Genomic DNA, 19,132 nt, shown 5'->3' with positions numbered 1-19,132 from the left:
TAGGTGCGTCAATGGCATTACATAATTATATACGGCGAAACACAGGTAACCCAACAACTGTTCAGCCAATCTGTGACGAGGAAGAGGCTATGACAATAGTAAATGCCATACCAGAAGTTGAACATGACGAGGATGGTTTAATGGTTGGAGATGAGGACCCCCATATGGCATTGGTCCGCCTTCACATACGCGACAAATTATGTTACATGCGTAATAACGGAATGTTAGGAAATATATAGTACTCGAAATAATGTTCGTATGGTCGTCACGTAATGACACACGTGGAACAGACTGTATTCAAATATATTATTATGTATAATATGTATGAGTTGCCAGGGGAATGTAACCCCTTCCAGTTGCTGACGTGCCTAACTTAAACAAACAACAATCCATACGAATTTTGCTTTTGGAAAAATAAAAAGAAGGTGAAACAAATAAAAACAAATTAAAAAGAAAACTAATACACAAATTGTAATGTGCGACGTGAATTACAAATAAATGAAACACATAAATATATTAAAAAAAAGTTATTGTATACCAATTAAAAAAAAAACAAGACTTAGTTAAAAATAAAAATGGAAGACAAAAAAAAAACATAGTTAAAAAAAAACATAGTTATAGTAAAAAAAAAAAAATTTAAAAACACAAAAACATAAATTCCCAAATAAAAATCGAAAAATTTAAGCACAATACCCCAAATCCAAACCGAAAATGAAAAAAAGTAACAGGAAAAAAAATTTAAGCATAATATGAAAAATCCAAGCGCAAAATAAAAAAATTTCAAACAAAAAAAAAAGTTAACGCAAAATCCGCCAAACTACAACAAAAAAAACATAAAATAAAAAAGACAAAATTTGGAGTTGCAAAATTCGGGAGATCGAAACACAACATACAAAAATTGTCAAAAAAAAAAAACGTAAAGCAAAAAATGCCAAAGCGAAACCCCCCTCCAAAAAAACAAAACAACAAAAAAGGCAAAATCGAAACCCCAACATAACAAAATTAAAATAAAAAAGAAGAATCAAAATATGGCAAATTCAATTCCAAAAAAAAAATAAAAAAAAAATTAACAAATTAATCAAAAGTCGGCAGATCGACACCCAAAATGAAAAAAAAGAAAAAGAAAATAAACACAAAAAAAAAAGACAAATCCAAACCCTAAAAAAAAAAAATAGCAAAATACGTGAAATCGAAAGATAACATAAAAAAATTTTTAAAAAAATATAACAAAAAAAATGCCAAATCCAAAAATAAATAAATAAATAAATTTAAACAAAAATCAAAAATTGGAAAAAAAAAATACCAAAACAAAAAAACCAAATTTTTTTTCCCAACAAAAAGCCAAATTTGTATAAAAAAAAAAAAACAAAAACAAAAACAAAAAAAAAAAACCGAAAATATGCTAAATCCAAACCCAAATAAAAAAATCAAAAAAATGGAAAAGGGCAATTTCGTCATTTAACAACATGACACCTCACCAAAAAGCCAAAAAGCCCAAAAAGCCAAAAAGCCCTTTCCAAACCAGGCTTTTTAGCCCCAGGCTAAAATAGCCAAAAAAGCCAAAAAGTCAAAAAACCAACCCACTTCCCAAACGGAGGCTAAATTGAGTAAAAATTCTTGGCATTTTAGAAACTCACAAAAAAAAAAAAAAAAAGGGTTCAGTAGCAAGATTCAGGTGCCAGAAAAAGTTTGCCAATGTTTATTTATTATGTTTTTATGTCACTTGAAAAACTCATGTGTCTTAAAAAAAATATTTGACAAATTTTGTTGCACGGTCCTAACATGGGAATTTGGATGGTAATGGTTGTTGTTAGAAACAGGTAAGATGGATAGGGAGATTATGTTTGGTTGGAGGATTTGGGAAGGGATTTTGAAAGAGAAATGAAAAAAATGTGTGAAATTAAGGAAAACGTAGGTATATTTTATTCACATTTTACCTTTATAAATTCCCGGCCAAATTCAGCGTAAAGAAACCAGTAATTCTCATGATCCCTGGGCCCACGGTTATATTCACAATTGATATGATGATGTTTCTTCATCCTAATCTTGTTGCTTGGTGTGGTATTGAGCCCTTTGTGGTTCACTACTACTCTTTTCATATAATTGTAAGATGGTATTTTGTAAAACCATGATGGGCTATTATTATGAACAAAATTCAACTAAAGGATTTCCAAGGCTCTTGTTTTTCATTTGTTTGACCCCATTCTTTGGGCTAGGTTTTGTATTTCCTTTCCCTGTTTGGTTTCATGGAAAATATTTGTAACAATATAATAATAAAATGTAAAGTAAATGGTGGGAGAAATTCTTAATTTTAGATGATACTTTTATCTTTTTCTTGTCTCCTTGATTATTACTGAGCATATTTAAATGCAGAATTTTAGTTTTTAAAATTATTTAAGTAAGATTGAAATGGTGAAGGAAATTTTTTTATTTAATTATTTTTCCTTTTCCTTATCTTGTATCATTTATAAGAATAAAAAAGAAACTAAGTAAATAAATTCAACTTTAAACAGAGGCTTCTAGTTTTAGGGGTTTTCCCACATAGATCTTAATAATAGAAATTTATTTTGGAATTTACACCAATAAGAGTACCCTACACTAACGAGGAATTATTATGTGTTATAGGAATTTCACATTAATGATATAATTAACCAATAACAGGAGCCTACGTGGCTTTACAAATAAGAAAATAATTAAGAAATAAGACGATATTATTGGATGAGCACATGGTCATGTGATTGTCCTAACTCATAGGATAATTCCTATTAACTCTAAATGCCATTTTGTCATTAGTAGAGGGGGAGTGGGGCCTACAATTTTGTGTTGAGTCATAAGGAATAACATGGGCATGGTGTTTAGTGAAAGGTGAGGGGAAATAATACAGAAATAAGATTACATTATTGGATGGACACACGACCATGTGATCGTTCTAATTTCTATAGGTCAAGTGGTATGCTGGACCACCAAATAAATTTTCCTCATGACACACATAAAATGTACTTGTGGGCACATATGGATATATCGCACCTAGTAACTTTAATAAATTCATAAAAATGATATTAGTTCTTTTTATCAGTGAGATCTAATCATTTTATTTGGGATTTTTTAATTCAAAATTGGCATACACAATCGCAGTGATAGAAAAATGTGATGTGTATAGTTTTGGAATATTGGCACTTGATCACATACAGGAGAAACTATTTCAAGCCTAAAATCATTGGTTGATCAAAGATTAGAACTTGAAGATGTGTTATATCATCGTCTTTTGCCTCCTTCTGGTCAAAAAATTGAAGATGAACTGAATTCCATTGTGAAGCTAGCACTGTGGTGTGGTGCTTATGTGTTGATCTACAATCGCGACCTATCATGATTGCTGCATCTCAAGTACTTGAAAAAAGGTTGGTGATCACTGTGTGCTGAGCAACAACAATCAAGCTTGGGCACAGTAAATTTTAAATTTGAATAATTAAAAATGTGTAATTTTGTAATATGTGACAATTGTATGTTTGAACTATGTTGATTATTTACTTTTTATCTTATGCTTTGAGAGGAATTATTTTTCAATAAAATTTTGGATAATAAAGGAATAAATTTATAGATCTATTAAAATCAATTCTGCAAATGGTCTTTAATAAAGGAGATTTTTTTCACTTTTTAAAATTTTAATTTCATTTTATAAAAAAATTTAATCAAGGAATTAATTAAGGGAAAATTGTGTTTTAATGGCAACAATTCAAAAAGTGAGAGTTGTGTGACAATTTTCATTTGTATCCGGCAAATCATTTTGAATTTCTATGAAAATTATGATTATTTTAAGTTGCTTCTAATTACCCAATAATAAAGTTAGTGGATCCACACTAATCTGTATCATTCGCCTTCAAACTGAACTACTTTCTCTATTTTAATTTAAAATCAGAGTTGTTTTTAGAAAATATAATTTACTTTAAAGGCGAAAATCCAAAGTCTTCAAATGATACTTTTGAAGTGCTTGATTATGAAATTGATAGTGACAGGTGATAAAGTATTCTCAAAGCTCTCCATCCCCAATCTTAAAATATTCATAATTGTTATATCATTGAAAATTTTAAAATGTAATAATCTTACAATATAATCAATGAATGTAAATATTACAACGGGCCTAACAGGCCTTGAAACATTTTATCGTCTTCTTCTTTCTTCCATTATTGAAATTCAGCTCCAAGTGGGAGTTGTCTTTTGTTTTTGGGACTTTTTTCTGCACTGATAAGTCCAAGTCCTCGTCCACCCATGGCCAGTTGGCTTGCTTGTGGCCCAAACGCACACTATAAGTTGAAAATTTTGATTTTCTTTGCTCTGAAACGCGTTAGATTGACAGAAAACGAAAGGCAACTACACTTGGGTTGGGGGTAGGGGTGCTCGAGGATCGGTTTTATGCAGTTTGCGGTTTAATTTTGACCCGCCCGTATTTATGCGGCTTGGGAAAAAGTCAACCCGCAATTGTCGGCAGTGCGGTTTGCGATTTGTGCAGATAAGGTTTGCAGATGTGCGGACGCTTACAAGCGGTCTGCGGTTTACACTTTTTTCTTTAAAAATTAATTTTTGAGTTTTTTTTTCCATAGAATTTAGGCATCAAATTCATTTTATATATTTGTGATCATTTGACAATAATTTTCTGATGAGTTTACAAATAAAAATTGACTGTCAATGCATTAAATGAAAGTATCCAAAACAAAAAAACCCTACACTAACATTTTTGCCATAAAAAAAATGTAAATTAATGCATTAAAGGTTGTACTCAATTAGAATTGCCAGTTCAATAATCAATAATTAAACTAGAAGTTCTATCGACCAAAAGGAAAATTTTATTAGGAAAAAGTGGATGAGTTACCAATGAAAATCATATAAGAAACCAAGTTTAGGACTTGATAATTCTACGACATTAAGAAAGTTGAGAAATACTTAAAAATAAAGATCCTAGTGTCATAGAGAACATAATGGTGCTTCTGTTAAAGTTACAAAGTTGGTATATAAAAAATAATAATAATTAAAGTGCGGACGGTTTTTGCGAGTTGCGGGTTTAACTCGCGACCCGCCCGCAACATGCAAATTTGTCATATTTCAAACCGTATTCGCCCGCATTGTGTTTGCGAAACCGCCCATTTATATACGGATTGGGCTGTTTGGGCAGTTTGAGCGATTCGAATAAACCGTTACCCACCCCTAATTGGGAGTTATATAAACAGGGGGTTAAACACAATTCTGTATCATTAAAAAAAAAAAAAAAAAAACATATATTTGAGGAAGTTGGTTGTTTTTTTGTAATGTTCTCTTGATTTCAATCCTTTTTTTAGCTTTGCAAGTGGCTGCAAGGGAATTACTTGAGCATTCCACCGCTGGTGTCACAGGTAAATTTGACTCTGTCCTTGAATCTTTAATGTTATGTTTGGATTTTAAATTTATTTTCTTTTCTTTTCTACTTTATTTTTTTATAAGTTTTTTTTTAAATAATTTTTTTTTGATAACTTAGTATTCATCATATTGACCGATTAATTCGGAGAACCAATTCTACCGGATGATGCTATGGTATATTTGGATGTACTATGCATCAGTTATGAGGATATATGATTTTATATCATAACTAATATCACGTAAATCATAACCATTATCATATTAACTCATAGATTAGTTATATTAATTATTCATACATACCACATTATCTCATGACTACCACATAACTAAATTATTTTAATAATTTAATTTTGAATTGGCAACCGACGTAACCGGTTACCAAAAAGAGGGCAAAGGAAATCAGAGAAGTCTAGAGGTCCCAACATCATATATCTCATAACCACTAACACATATAGCATAACCAAACACTCTTTGACACCACTTTGCTCATAACCAAAATTACATATTTTATAATCACTAATCAAATATCTCATAACCATTACCCACATATCTTATAACTAACATCACATATATCATAACTATTAATCACATATCTCATAACTATACCACTTTGATCATAACCAACATTACATATCTCATAACCACTAATCACATATCTCATAACCAAACACCCTTTGACTTATAACTACATTACTCTGCTCATAACTAAAAACACATATCTAATAATCACTAATCATATATCTCATAACCTTTACTCACTTATGTCATAACTACATCTCATAACCAACACCATTTTCCTCATAACCAACATCACATGTATCATAACCACCAATCACATATCTCATAACCATTACTCACATATAGGGGTGTAAATTTGGCCCATAGGCTCGCGCGACACACCCCAAATCCAGAAATTACTCTCTGTCTCTCTTGTTTGGGCTAAAGAAAGGGTCTAGGGATTTGTCAGAAAAAATTAATAGGGAATTTTGATTTTGACAAAATTTGAATGTTTGTTCCAAATTTTTGGAGAACATGGGGCCAAAATAATGTAATAATCATTATAAAAAACAAAATTAAAACATTTATGAATAGAGTATTATAATAAAATAAATTATTAATTTATAATTTTGTCAATTTATACTTAATTTTTTTTTATTTTTAATATAAATCCTTCATCTATTTTTATTAAGTAAAATTAATAAAAAAAGACTATTTTACTCATCAACTACAAAATGGATAATCACACCATTAATTGGCGTAATAAAAATATTTAAAATTTTAGAAATCACAAATATCATAATCAAGTCACAAAGTTTTGTAATATAAAACACAAAATACATAACGCCATCATTAATTGGCTTAACAAAATTGTTTAAAATTATAGAAAATCATAAATGTCGTAACTAATTCCCAAAATTTCGTAACATTAACCAAAAATTATGTAACTATCCACTAATTGGTGTAACAAAGACATTTAAAAAATTTAAAAACCACAAATATCATAACCAACTCACAAAATTTAATAGCATCAACTACAAAATGCGTAACTGCACCACTAATTGTCATAATCAAAATAATCAAAATTTTTACAAATCACAAATGCCATAACCAATCCAAAAAATTTCATAACATCAATCACAAAATGCATAACAAGACAACTAATTGATGTAGCAAAAATATCCAAACTTTTTATAAACCACAAATATTGTAATCAAGTAACAAAGTTCATAACAATTATCATAAAATGACTAAATAAATCACTAAAAATCTTAGAATCACCAATCGGGATTTCTCATAATACAGAGAAAACAAAATGTAATGACAATCATTAAATAATTTAATCAACGACTTAAAGCCATGGAACAGAAAATGAGAGTTAGGGAAGATTAGCTAGTAGAGCGAGAGGAAAGGGAATATGAGAAAGAGAGACTGAATGGGTTTATCGCCTGTGAAAATGACGTCAAAGGTGCTGTCGTTTTTTATAAGGAACATCGGAGATATCTATAATGACAGTAAAGAATAAGAGATATGCTTGAGGGATGAAGAGGACTGAGATAGCAGAACAGAACAACAGAATGTGCAATATTCATTTTTCAACATTTCTATAACACATGTACAAATTGATGATAACAAAACCTTTCAAATCATAACTACGTCCAAAGGTTTGTGTATGTATGACATATTAATATGAAAGAGCTAGAGTTTCGAGATAGATGCATTTACTAGATAGAGAAATATCACCAGAATGAATAGTGTTGAAATAGACAAAGAGAGTAGTGACGAGTTCAAGGATCTATTGCAGAGATACAGGAGTAGAGAGAGGAAGAATCTAGTGAGGAAGAACTATCAACAATGGTCGTTCGATAATTTGAGCGAAATAGAGAAGTCTGAGTAAGAAATAGATAGAGCTCAGGCACAACTAAGACAAATCAAGGGAAAGAAAATAGAGTAGAGAAAAAAATGAAGAAAAGTTTGAGGAAAAAATTTAGGAGAAAATTTATTAGTAGAACAAAATAAAATCACGTCATAGATAAGTTTTTTCAACATATTTTTTATTAAAATTTAGTTAAATTATACATATATATATATATATATATATAAGTGTATATAGATATTTTTAAAAAGTATATAATTTTTATTAAAATTATATTTAATGAAGATACCATAACAAAAAATAAATTCAAAATAGAGATAGGTGATCAATTGCAATTGTCACTTAGGGATGACACTAATTGATTGAGAGAGTTGAGAGTTCAGAGATGATGAGAGTTTGAGAGACAGATTTGTTTGTGAGAAATAAAATGAGAGATGGGTGGTATTTATAAGACTTAGGAGGAAGGGGTTAATTTATATATATAAAAATAAAAAAATAATAAAATTGGTTGTTGATGGAATTAACGGTTATGTGATTGTTTCAATTTTTTTTTTTTTTTGAATTTTTGACCGTTTTATTAACAGGGGGTAAGGAGTCGTTGGGGTTGGGTCGGCCCAGATGGGGGAAAAAAAACTGAGTCAAGCTCACGAGATGGATCACACTCCATAACACACCAGAGTTGGGGCGAGCTCTAGAACACATAGCCCAGGGTCTTAGGTTGGGCTTAGGCTTAGGCTTAGGCTCAGACCTAGTTGGGCCCATCCAGGGTGCAACTGGACTTGGGGTGTGCCGCGAGCTCATGGGCCAAATTTACACCCCTATATGTAGGTAGTGGTTATGAGATATGTGATTAGTGGTTATAATATATGTGATGTTGGTTATGAGGCAAATGGTATTAGTTATGAGATATGGTTATGACATAAATGGGTAAAGGTTATAAGATATATAATTAGTGATTATTAGATATGTGATTTTAGTTATGAGCAGACTGGTGTGGTTATAAGTCAAAGGGTGTAACAACCCTCATACTGTTTACTGATTAATGACTGATTGATTACCGATAATCACCGATTACTGCTAAACGGAACTGATAATGACTGATAACTGACTGATAATTGAACTGATTAAAGTACTGGAACGACTGACTGAAAACTGGAACTAAATTGATTGAGTATATGTTAGTTAAATTGCATTCTATCTGTTTGATTGTATGAATATCTGTTCATGCTTATATGTTAAACTGCTAATTGAAGGCCTTGTCGGCGGCTGAATTAGAAACCGATTAGTGTTCTATGATCCTTAGAATTAATGTGATTTTATACTATAATTATCTGAAAATTGATTAGGTACGATTAAATTAGATTAAATATCGATTAATCACATAGTTTGATTTAATTACCGTTCCGCCACTTAGTGGACCACTATCTCCTGAACCTTGTATACACTTCACGTATTGATCAAACAAACATTTTCTTCTCCTCTTCTTGCCTCAACCGACCCAAGTTAGAGAGTGAGAGAGAGTTGAGTTGTTCTTGAGAGATTTGCTTGATCTTGCTTGGAATTGAAGTGTTGATTGCTACTTTGAGCTCCTAGACCTTGAACACAAGACAAAGGTAGGACATTCATCTTCTTGTTGTTGTCTTAGAATCCTTTCTTGCATGGTTCATGCTTCATTGTAGAACTAAGTCATGATTTGGGTCATTAATGGTGAATTGAAGCTCATTTCTTGCATGCATGTTTGAACTAATGAGTTTTGAGGTTGTAGTCCATGTTTCCTCACATGCATGTCCATCTTTTGGTCATACTCCATGAGCTCATCTTGTTTTTGAAGGCTTGAGCTCTTTTGAAACAGCATTAAAGCTTTGAAAATGATTTAAGATCTTGCATGTCATGTTTGAAGATTGTTCTTGAAAATGATTTAAGATCTTGCATGTCATGTTTGAAGATTGTTCTTGAAAATGATTTGAAATTGGTTTGAAATTGGGTTTGAATTAGACACCCTTGGGCTTTGATTTCTCAAATTGAGCTTTGAACCACGTTATTCTATGTGTTTATAAATGTTTTCCAGAAAATGAGCCCAAGAGGATCGGTTTTGATGCATTTAAACTTGAGTTTGAGCTTGGAGGTGCAATCTGGGTTTTCCAGATTTCGCACTTCCGCTCGAGCGGGGAAAGTTACGCTCGAGCGTGGAATCCGAGCAACCAGCATCTCTCTGCACTGTTTTACAGTCCGCTCGAGCGGAGGATAGGGCGCTCGAGCGGAGTCATGTCTCAAGCTCGAGCGGGCGTCGAGCGGAGATTTCACCCATCCAGTACTTTTACAGTACGCTCGAGCGGAAAAGTTTACGCTCGAGCGTGTACCTTTGTTGCATGTCCGCTCAAGCAGGGAAACATGCGCTCGAGCGGGACTCTGTTTTTCTGAAAATGCTTTTAAATGTGCATTTTTGCATCCTCATCCCATCCTAGGCATTCTTAGGCCTAGTTTAAGACATCTTGATGAGGATATCGTTGTAGAACACACCAAGGCAAATTAGGGATTAAGTTATGATATTTCCCAACTGTGTAGCTTAGTGTGTTCAACCTGTGAACTGTGTAGGGTTGGCAACTGGGGAGACACGCTCTAGCATACTGTAGCCCAGAACTCTGTGAGTAACAATTGTGTAAAGATATGTTCAACTGATATCTTTTGAATACTGAACTGAACTGTTTACTGAACTGGTATTACTGAATGAATGTATGTCCTTTATTTCTGAACTGTACTGTGGCATCCTTAGTACCTACTGTTTACTGTTATTGTTACAGAGATCTCTGTTGGTTCCCTCGTGGAGCCACCACTGTTTACTGACTGATGGCCATCATTACTGTTCGGTCTTTTAAGACCTACTGTCACTGTTATGCTAATGGATGTACCACATATGACCGTTTACTGTACTGAACAACTGAAATACTGACTGAATTGAACTGTTTTCATTACTGTAAGGACATTCATTCTAAACCCCTTTACGCTTTATGTTATTCACTGGGCTTTAGCTCACTGCTCATATATATATGTAGGTGTACAGGCACCAGATCGGAGCTAGGAGCGTCAGGGTAACTCCAGTTTTGTCAAGCCAGCCTTTGTGCCTCACTGCGAGGTTCCGAGTTGCCATGCTATGGCTTTGGGGTGTTTTGTTTGTTTTTCCCCGCCTGTCTTCATACTGTCTAACTGATCTGTATAGACTGAATGTTTACCGTACTGTTATGAAGGGATTAGGTCCCTGTACGGTGTGACTGTAAATTTTGTATAGACTGTACTGTTTGTATATGTATGAATGCATGAAAAATCTTTTTGGCATACAGACTGTCACAGCTCAATGGACACTATTTACTTACTGTATTGGCTTCCGCCAGGCCCTGTACTCTGTTTTACTGTATTACTGTTCTGCAGGCCTTCGGTAATCTCGGATTATTGGCCGGTTACGGTACTAAACCCATAGGGCCGGGTTTGGGTCGTGACAAAGGGTGTTTGGTTATGAGATATGTGATTAGTGGTTATGAGATATATAATGTTGGTTATGATCAAAGTGGTGTGGTTATGAGATATGTGATTAATTGTTATGATATATGTGATGTTGGTTATGAGATATGTGGGTAACAATTATGAGATATTTGATTAGTGATTATAAAATATGTGATTTTCTTTATGAGCAAAGTGGTGTCAAAGGGTATTTGGTTATGCTATATGTGTTAGTGGTTATGAGATATGAGATATTGGTTATGATCAAAGTGGTATGGTTATGAGCAAAAGGGTTGTTAGTTATGAGATATGCGATGTTGGTTATGACTCAAAGGGTTTGGTTATGAAATGTGGTTATGGCTCAAAGGGGTTGGTTATGAAATGTGGTTATGATTCATGTGGGTAATAGTTATGAGATATGTGTTCAATAGTTATGAGATATGTGATATTGATTATGATCAAAGTGGTATAGTTATGAGCAAAATGGTATTAATTATGAGATATGTGATTAGTGGTTATGAGATATGTGACATTGATTATGAAAAAAAAGGTGTCGGTTATAAGATATGTGACTAGTGGTTATGAGATATGTGATCTTGGTTATGACTCAAAGGGGTTTGTTATAAGATATAATTATGAGATATGTGATTATGGTTATGAAATTTGTGATATTAGTTATAAACAAAATGGTGTTGGTTATGAGATGTGGTTATGAAATATGTGATATTAGTTATGAACAAAATGGTATTGGTTATGAGATGTGGTTATGACTAAGTTATGATTAATTTGATTATAGTTATGAAGAAATATGATTTTTGGTCATAACTATAAAAAGTGACTTGTATAGCATGTCACTTTTAATGATGTGGCTCAATCTTAGCCTTTGATTTTTTATATACTGTACATTTTTTAACAAAATATACTATAGACTTTCCCATTAAAATCAGGACATAGTTCCATATAGACTAACCTTAAGAAATTATTTATATGTAAGAGATTTCAAATTTAAAACCTTGGAGGGACAGGCCAAACCTATTCATTATTATTTTTTTCTCCAGCTAGTTAATGGCATAGAGTTGAATATTTGATGGGCAACTTTTTATAACATCAAGAAATACAAAAGAACTGTAAAAAGGTTTCGGCATCATTTTTTAAAGGGGAAATTGTTTGTCACAGTGTAGTTAGCAGAAAATATTTTCAAATTAATGATTCTTTATAAATATTAATATGTAATATTATATATTTTTTTATCATTTTATAATTAAAATTTGAAAATATCATGAACGAGTAATTTTCCTTTTTTTTTAAAAAAAAATCCTTAAAAAAGTGAAAAAAATGGGTAGCAGAAAAAGTCTTCCCAGCATTTTTTGAAAAATGGTGCAGGAAGAGTTCCCATCACTCTTTTAACTCGAGTGGTGTTTTAGAAACTCAAAAAATCAGTAGCATGATTCGGCAGGAGTTTGCCAATGTTTATTTATTATATTTTTATTCATTATCTGATATGGCGTATTGTAAACTTTTATGTCACTTGAAAAACTCGAGTGTCGCTTATATAAATATAAAAAATAAAAAGTCTAGAATAAAATTTTTGACAATTTTTTTTGCGAAGTCCTAACATGGGAATTTGGATGGCAATGGTTGTTGTTGGAAACAGGTAAGATGGATGGGGAGTTCAAACAAACCAATAATGCTGATAATCCCTGGGGCCACAGTTATATTCACAATTGAAGATGATGTTTCTTCATCCTAATCTTACTGTTTGGTGTGGTATTGAGCCCTTTGTGGCTCACTACTACTCTTTTCAAATAATTGTAAGATGGTACTTTGTAAAATCAAGATGGGTTATTATTATGAATAAAATTCAACTCAAGGGTTTCCAAGGCTCTTGTTTTTAATTTGTTTGTCCCCATCCTTTGGGCTAGGTTTTGTGTTTCCTTTCCCTGTTTGGTTTCATGGAAAATATTTGTAACAATATAATAATAAAATATAAAGTAAATGGTGGGAGAAATTCTTAATTTTAGATAGTACTTTTATCTTTTTCTTGTCTCCTTGATTATCACAGAGCATATCTATATATGCTGAATTTTAGTTTTAAAATTATTTAAGTAAGAATGAAATGGTGAAGGATTTTTTTTTTTTTTACTTTTCATTTTCTTTTATCATTTCTAAAAATAAAAAAGAAAGGACGAATTACGACGGTAGTCCCTGTATTTTGATTTGTGTGTCATTTTAGTTCCTACAATTTCAATTAGTTCGATTTTGACATTGAATTTATAATTTTGTCTCAATTTGATCCAATTAATTCCTACGCTTAGCATTTTTTTTAACGAAAAATATGTGCATGCCATATTTTTAAGGGCATCTTATAAACTTATCAAACTCAGTTTGTTAACCTCAATTAATTTAATAATAATTTTTCTTAAAATACACTAATGATATTATCAATTAAACCAAAATGAAGCAAAATTTAAAATTAAGGGTCAAAGTTGAGTCAATTGAAAGTGTAAGAAACAAAAAGACATAAGGGATAAAATATGGGGATCACCAGTATTATTTGTCCAAAAGGAAACTAAATAAATTCAACTTTAAAAATAGATTTTTAGTTTTAGAGGATTTCTGACATAGATCTTAATAATAGAAATTTATTTTGAAAAAATTCAGAATAAAAGTACCCTACACTAATGAGGAATTATCATGTATTTTAGAAATTTTTCGTTGGTGGTATATCTAACCAATAAAAGAAAATTAAAAAATTACATGATTCTAGAATAAGACGATATTATTAGATGGGCATAAGGCCTCGTCTCGACCATTGGATAATTTCTACTAATTCTTGTAGTCAAGTTGACTTTAGTAGAGGGGAGGGAGCCGCAATTTTGTATTGAGGCATAGGAAACAACAGGGGATGGTGTTTGGCGATGGGGAATGAAAGGGAATAAAAATAATTACAAGAATTATGTGGGTTTAGATATTATCATATGGCATGGTTATAAATTATTATGTGTATGACAGTTATCAAACACTACATTAGTGTTTTATGTTATGCAAAATTTATTAGTATATGAAATCTTGTTGATATAGAAGTCCTGAACAATCGGAGATTGTTTGAAGATTGTTTGGGATAGGACTTCTGGAACATTCAAATTACTTGAGAGGTAAGTCATTGGATATTATAAATAGGCAACACCCTTATGGGTTGAGGTACGCAATTTCTCTCTATGAATTAGTCCATTAAATATTTTGATAATATTGGAGGATTGACTTGAGCGTCGGAGAGCCCCCGGCTACGGCTGGGGGTGTTTTGTCTTGCAGATAGCGATTGCGTGATGGTGTTATTCATCTTCTTCGTTGGATTTCTTTATCAACAAGTACGCGATTTTTCTTTACCCGTACAATTGGCGCCGTGTGTGGGAATCGATGAAATTCATAGAAGAAGACAAAATTAATCCCGTTCGTGTGACCTTTTTGTGGATGATTCCTTTCCAACAATACAACCCAAAGTTGTATACTATAAGCCAAGTAAGCATCAACCACTTAACCATGGCTGTAAGACTTTCACGTGAAAATATATGGTATGCATTGAATGGTTTTGTGATACTTTATGGGCTATAAACCACAAATGGTCTTTGCTTTTTATTTCTTCAGTACTACCATTATTGGCGTAAAAGGAAGATTTTATCTTTGTTTGAAGAAACTAACTCGGTCCCCCTCAATCGTGACCCAATTCGAAGAACAAAGTCTTGACTAGGAAATATCGTGAGCCCATTAGCAGCCGGAATCACAATCGTTAGCCTGCAGTTGAATTCATCTCAAAAGCACTAATGGATAGCTCAAACGCCATTCAGTGCCTATTCACAGTGACCCATCGATGAGATCAAATGCCACCAACTTTGTTTTCTCTCATGAATAAACTTGGAAGTTTTTAATGAAATTATCAGCATGCATTTTATGCATTATCATTCTGGACATGGAGTTATTATTATCAATTATTATGCTACGGATCATAGATTTTAGATATTATATTGAATTTTTATTATCTGCGGAGTATGGATTTTATGCATTATTACTCTACGGATGAAGATATTTTATTGTGCTGAATTTTGATTATCTATGAAGTATGGAGTTTATGCATTATTATTCCAACCACGAATATATGGAAGATCAAATTATTATATCAGATTTTTATTATCTGAAAAATATGAGTTTTTATACCAAACGTAGATGAAGACTATTATTTGGGTCAAATATGCTGAGATGGAGTTCGCGTTTTATGGATTATGGGGGCAATATGAATTACACTACCTTTTGGTTACAAATTTTATCTCTTTGCCAAGTTCGTTTCGGCAAGAGATAAGTTGGCAGGTATTGACCAACTTGAAAAATCTTTATTGAGCGGGTTTTGCTTGGTGAAGTAGATTGGCAGGTTTGATCAATTTTGAAAATTTTTGTCGAGCGGGTTTTTTCTTGGCGAAGTAGGTTAGCAAGTTTGACCAGTTTGAAAAATCTTTATCAAGCGGGTTTTGCTTGGTGAAGTAGATTGGCAGGTGTCACGACCCAAACCCGCCCCTATAGGCTTAGCATCGTAACCGGCCAGCAATCCTAGGATTACCGAAGGCCTTTGAGACAGATTAACATAATATTAGAGGCTAGCGGAAGCAAATAACAATATACGACGTCCATTGAGCTGTGCAGACTTATATGAGACAGAAAAATTTTATACTTTTTGTATACATACATACACATTATCTTTAACTCATCATATATATACAGATTAGACAAAAAAGGACTTAGCCCTATTTACAAATTACACAAGACTTGTTTAACCAAACAAGAAAACAAAACTTAAACTTTAAATCACTTAGCGACAATCACTTGACATATCCGGAACCTCCACGGGAGGCACATAGGTTGGCTGACAAAAACAGATTCTAGGCAGATGCCTCTAAGCCTAGTCACGGGCCTGATCACCTACATACATAAATATAAACAATGAGTTGGGGCACAATGAATAATAACAGAGTAAAGGATTTAATGAATGATGTCCATCACAGAGTTAGAAATTAACTTCTTATCAGAAACAGAGTCTTACGCATATTCAAATTCCAAATCAGAAATAGATTCATATACATACTCATAATCATTTTCATATTCAGATTTCGCATATAATCATACATGGTACATCTATTAGCGTTAACAAATCTGATGACCCATAAAGGGACTGCCTTAAAGGCATTCCGATGACTCATGTGCACAGAGACGTTTCTGATGACCTATAAAGGGACCTGATGACCCATGAAGGGACCTGATGACCCATAAAGAGACCTGATGACCCATGAAATGACGCATATCATATAAAGCTAAGGATGCCACGCATAACTTTCAGAATCTTGGACAATCATTCATTCATTCAAAACATAGCGTAGCATTTCAGAAGACTAATCATTTTATGTCATAATGTTCAGAAAATATTTAACATTGAACATAACTTTACAGAGTTATTACTCACAGATAGTTGCAGAAGCAAATTAGACAGATCACAATCAGGCAGGCAATAGCGCATGACCTACACAAGCACATAACATATACACATTGAAATACAATATTACTTCCTTGATCAAACTTGACTTTCCTAGTCTTTTTCCGTCTAATCAGTCTGAAATTCTACTATGCTTATTCTTTCTCATTCAAATAAACTAGGTTCTTATTTCACATATTCTTCCATTACTAAGCCATTCTTTTCCAAATAGATTGATCTTTTACTTGACTTCTTAAACAATTACTACTAGATCAATGATTCATTCTTCAACTAACTAATCTATGTTGATTGGTAGCTTATTAATCTTCATTGAGTCATAAACCACGTCTAGAATGCTTTAGAAAGAGATGAGAATAAAAATGTGAACTAAATACAACTTTCCAAAATATGCTGAAAATGGGTCTCCGCTCGAGCGCCACTTTGGTCACTCGAGCGGACTGTAAAATTTGAAAAACTACTGGGAGCTCGATTTTCACGCTCAAGCGAGACTTTCCTCGCTCGAGCGGACAACGTAAATTCTAAAATTCCAAAATTGCAATTGAAGTTCAAATTTGGTATTCAAAGCCTCAAAACATGTACTTTTGGTACACAAAAATGGAGAACCATTGGATAACTTAGTAAATACATTCAATTAGAAATCATTCATTCAAAATCATGCTCCATTTGTCCAAATTTAGTTTTAACTCATCTTCTTTACATCAACCCACAATTCTAAAATATAAATTAGACTTTCCAACCTCTTGAAATTCCATGATGTATGTAATACAAATAGATCCAATTTTATTATTAATAACAAAATCAACTTAACCATGAATTACACAAATCAATTTCTTAGAAATTCAACTTAACTCAATTTCTTTTAACCTCAATTTAATTCATAATCATAGAGGTTCCATAACATAAATTTAAATTTTGAATAAAACTCTTTCATTATATTGCATGCATGGGTTGGGGATCAAAACCGAATCAATGTCTAATTTTCTATAAATTGAACATAACTCCACTTAATCATCATTTTGCTAACTTCTTCTATTTACATGAAATAGAACTCAAGTTAACAAATTTAAGAAATCATAATTCATACTCTTGATCCTAACTTGATTTTGCATGCAAACTCAAATCTTAACAATTCATAATTGATCTACAAAGCTTTATTTTTAATTCCTTCAAAATTCATGATGTATGTATCATTAGAGCATTAAACTTGTAAAATCTATTCATGCATGTAACAATGAAGCTTAGTTTCATGTAAAATCAAAACATCAAACCCCCAATAATCAATTTCTAATCTATTTTTCATAACCATCCACATGCATGTAACCCATTTCAAAGTAATTTCCATAATCTTATTCTTAAGCTAATTTTTCTTCATCTTCTTACTATTGATTTTAATTTCATCCTTAATTTCAAGTATAACATAAAGATTCTAAAAAATTAAGTATAAATCCATACCTTAAACTTTAATTTCAACGTTTTGATTGATTCTCCTCTACTTCCCCTTTTCTTTTCTTCATTTCTTTCTCCACGGTTTGCTCTCACCAGATTTGACCACAATGCATGTATATAGATAAAGTTCTCTCTCTCTCTCTCTCTCTCTCTCTCTCTCTCTCGGCTGTGTTCTCTCAGCATATAACCAACAAATGCCAACCCAAACACTTTTAACTCATTAGTTATACACACACATGCACCTCTTGGCAATGGGACACGTACACACACTTGCACTTTCTAGGCAATCCTATAATTGAATCATAAATAGAATTAGCTTAATACATAATTACTCATTAGCTTAATTAAACACAATCTAATTTTAATTAATCTTAGTCCTAATTTAATTAATCATAACTAACCACAAGACTTACATAATTTAATCAGTCTAATTTGATTTCCATTAAAGCTCAATTAATTATAATTAAATTTATCAATCTGAATCAGATTTTTAATCGAACTCCTAAAAGTTTCCAAATATTAAATTAAACTTATTTTCATCCTCAATTTTGATTTTCCAAATCATTTAGGCCTTCAATTTTTGATCAGACACCAAATCTTCGTCAATCAATTACATATTCAAATTGGACCTCCCATAAATGAATTTAATCCATAATAGTCACAATTCTCAATCCTCATAATTTAATTAACTTAATTTTCTCCAATTCGGATCTAATTAATCGAATCTCAATTTTACTAAACTGAAACGAATATTTAATTAAACTCCCAAATGGGTCCATAATTAAGATTAAATTGATTCAACTTCTTAATTTCATTTCCTTAAGCCATTTAGACCCTTAATTTCTAAGTCCAAAATAAATCTTTAATAGAATCATGTACGAGTCAGATCCCGC

General features: G+C 32.1%; 1 long non-coding RNA gene across 1 annotated transcript; it reads right to left on the bottom strand.

Annotated features, from left to right (window-relative positions):
* Positions 1-15,970: 15,970 nt before the first annotated feature.
* On the bottom strand, positions 15,971-18,415 carry LOC114281753 (uncharacterized). The gene is made up of 3 exons (XR_003636000.2): positions 18,246-18,415; positions 16,764-16,820; positions 15,971-16,225 (listed from the first exon to the last, which is right to left on the bottom strand). It is a non-coding gene; the product is annotated as an uncharacterized LOC114281753 (long non-coding RNA).
* Positions 18,416-19,132: the final 717 nt, after the last annotated feature.

This window comes from Camellia sinensis, chromosome 6 (genome assembly GCF_055761805.1).
Source record: "Camellia sinensis isolate YWXY chromosome 6, ASM5576180v1, whole genome shotgun sequence".
Classification (NCBI taxonomy): domain Eukaryota; kingdom Viridiplantae; phylum Streptophyta; class Magnoliopsida; order Ericales; family Theaceae; genus Camellia; species Camellia sinensis.
The sequence above is the reverse complement of the archived record's forward strand: the minus strand, read 5'-3'. Positions and strand labels throughout refer to the sequence as shown.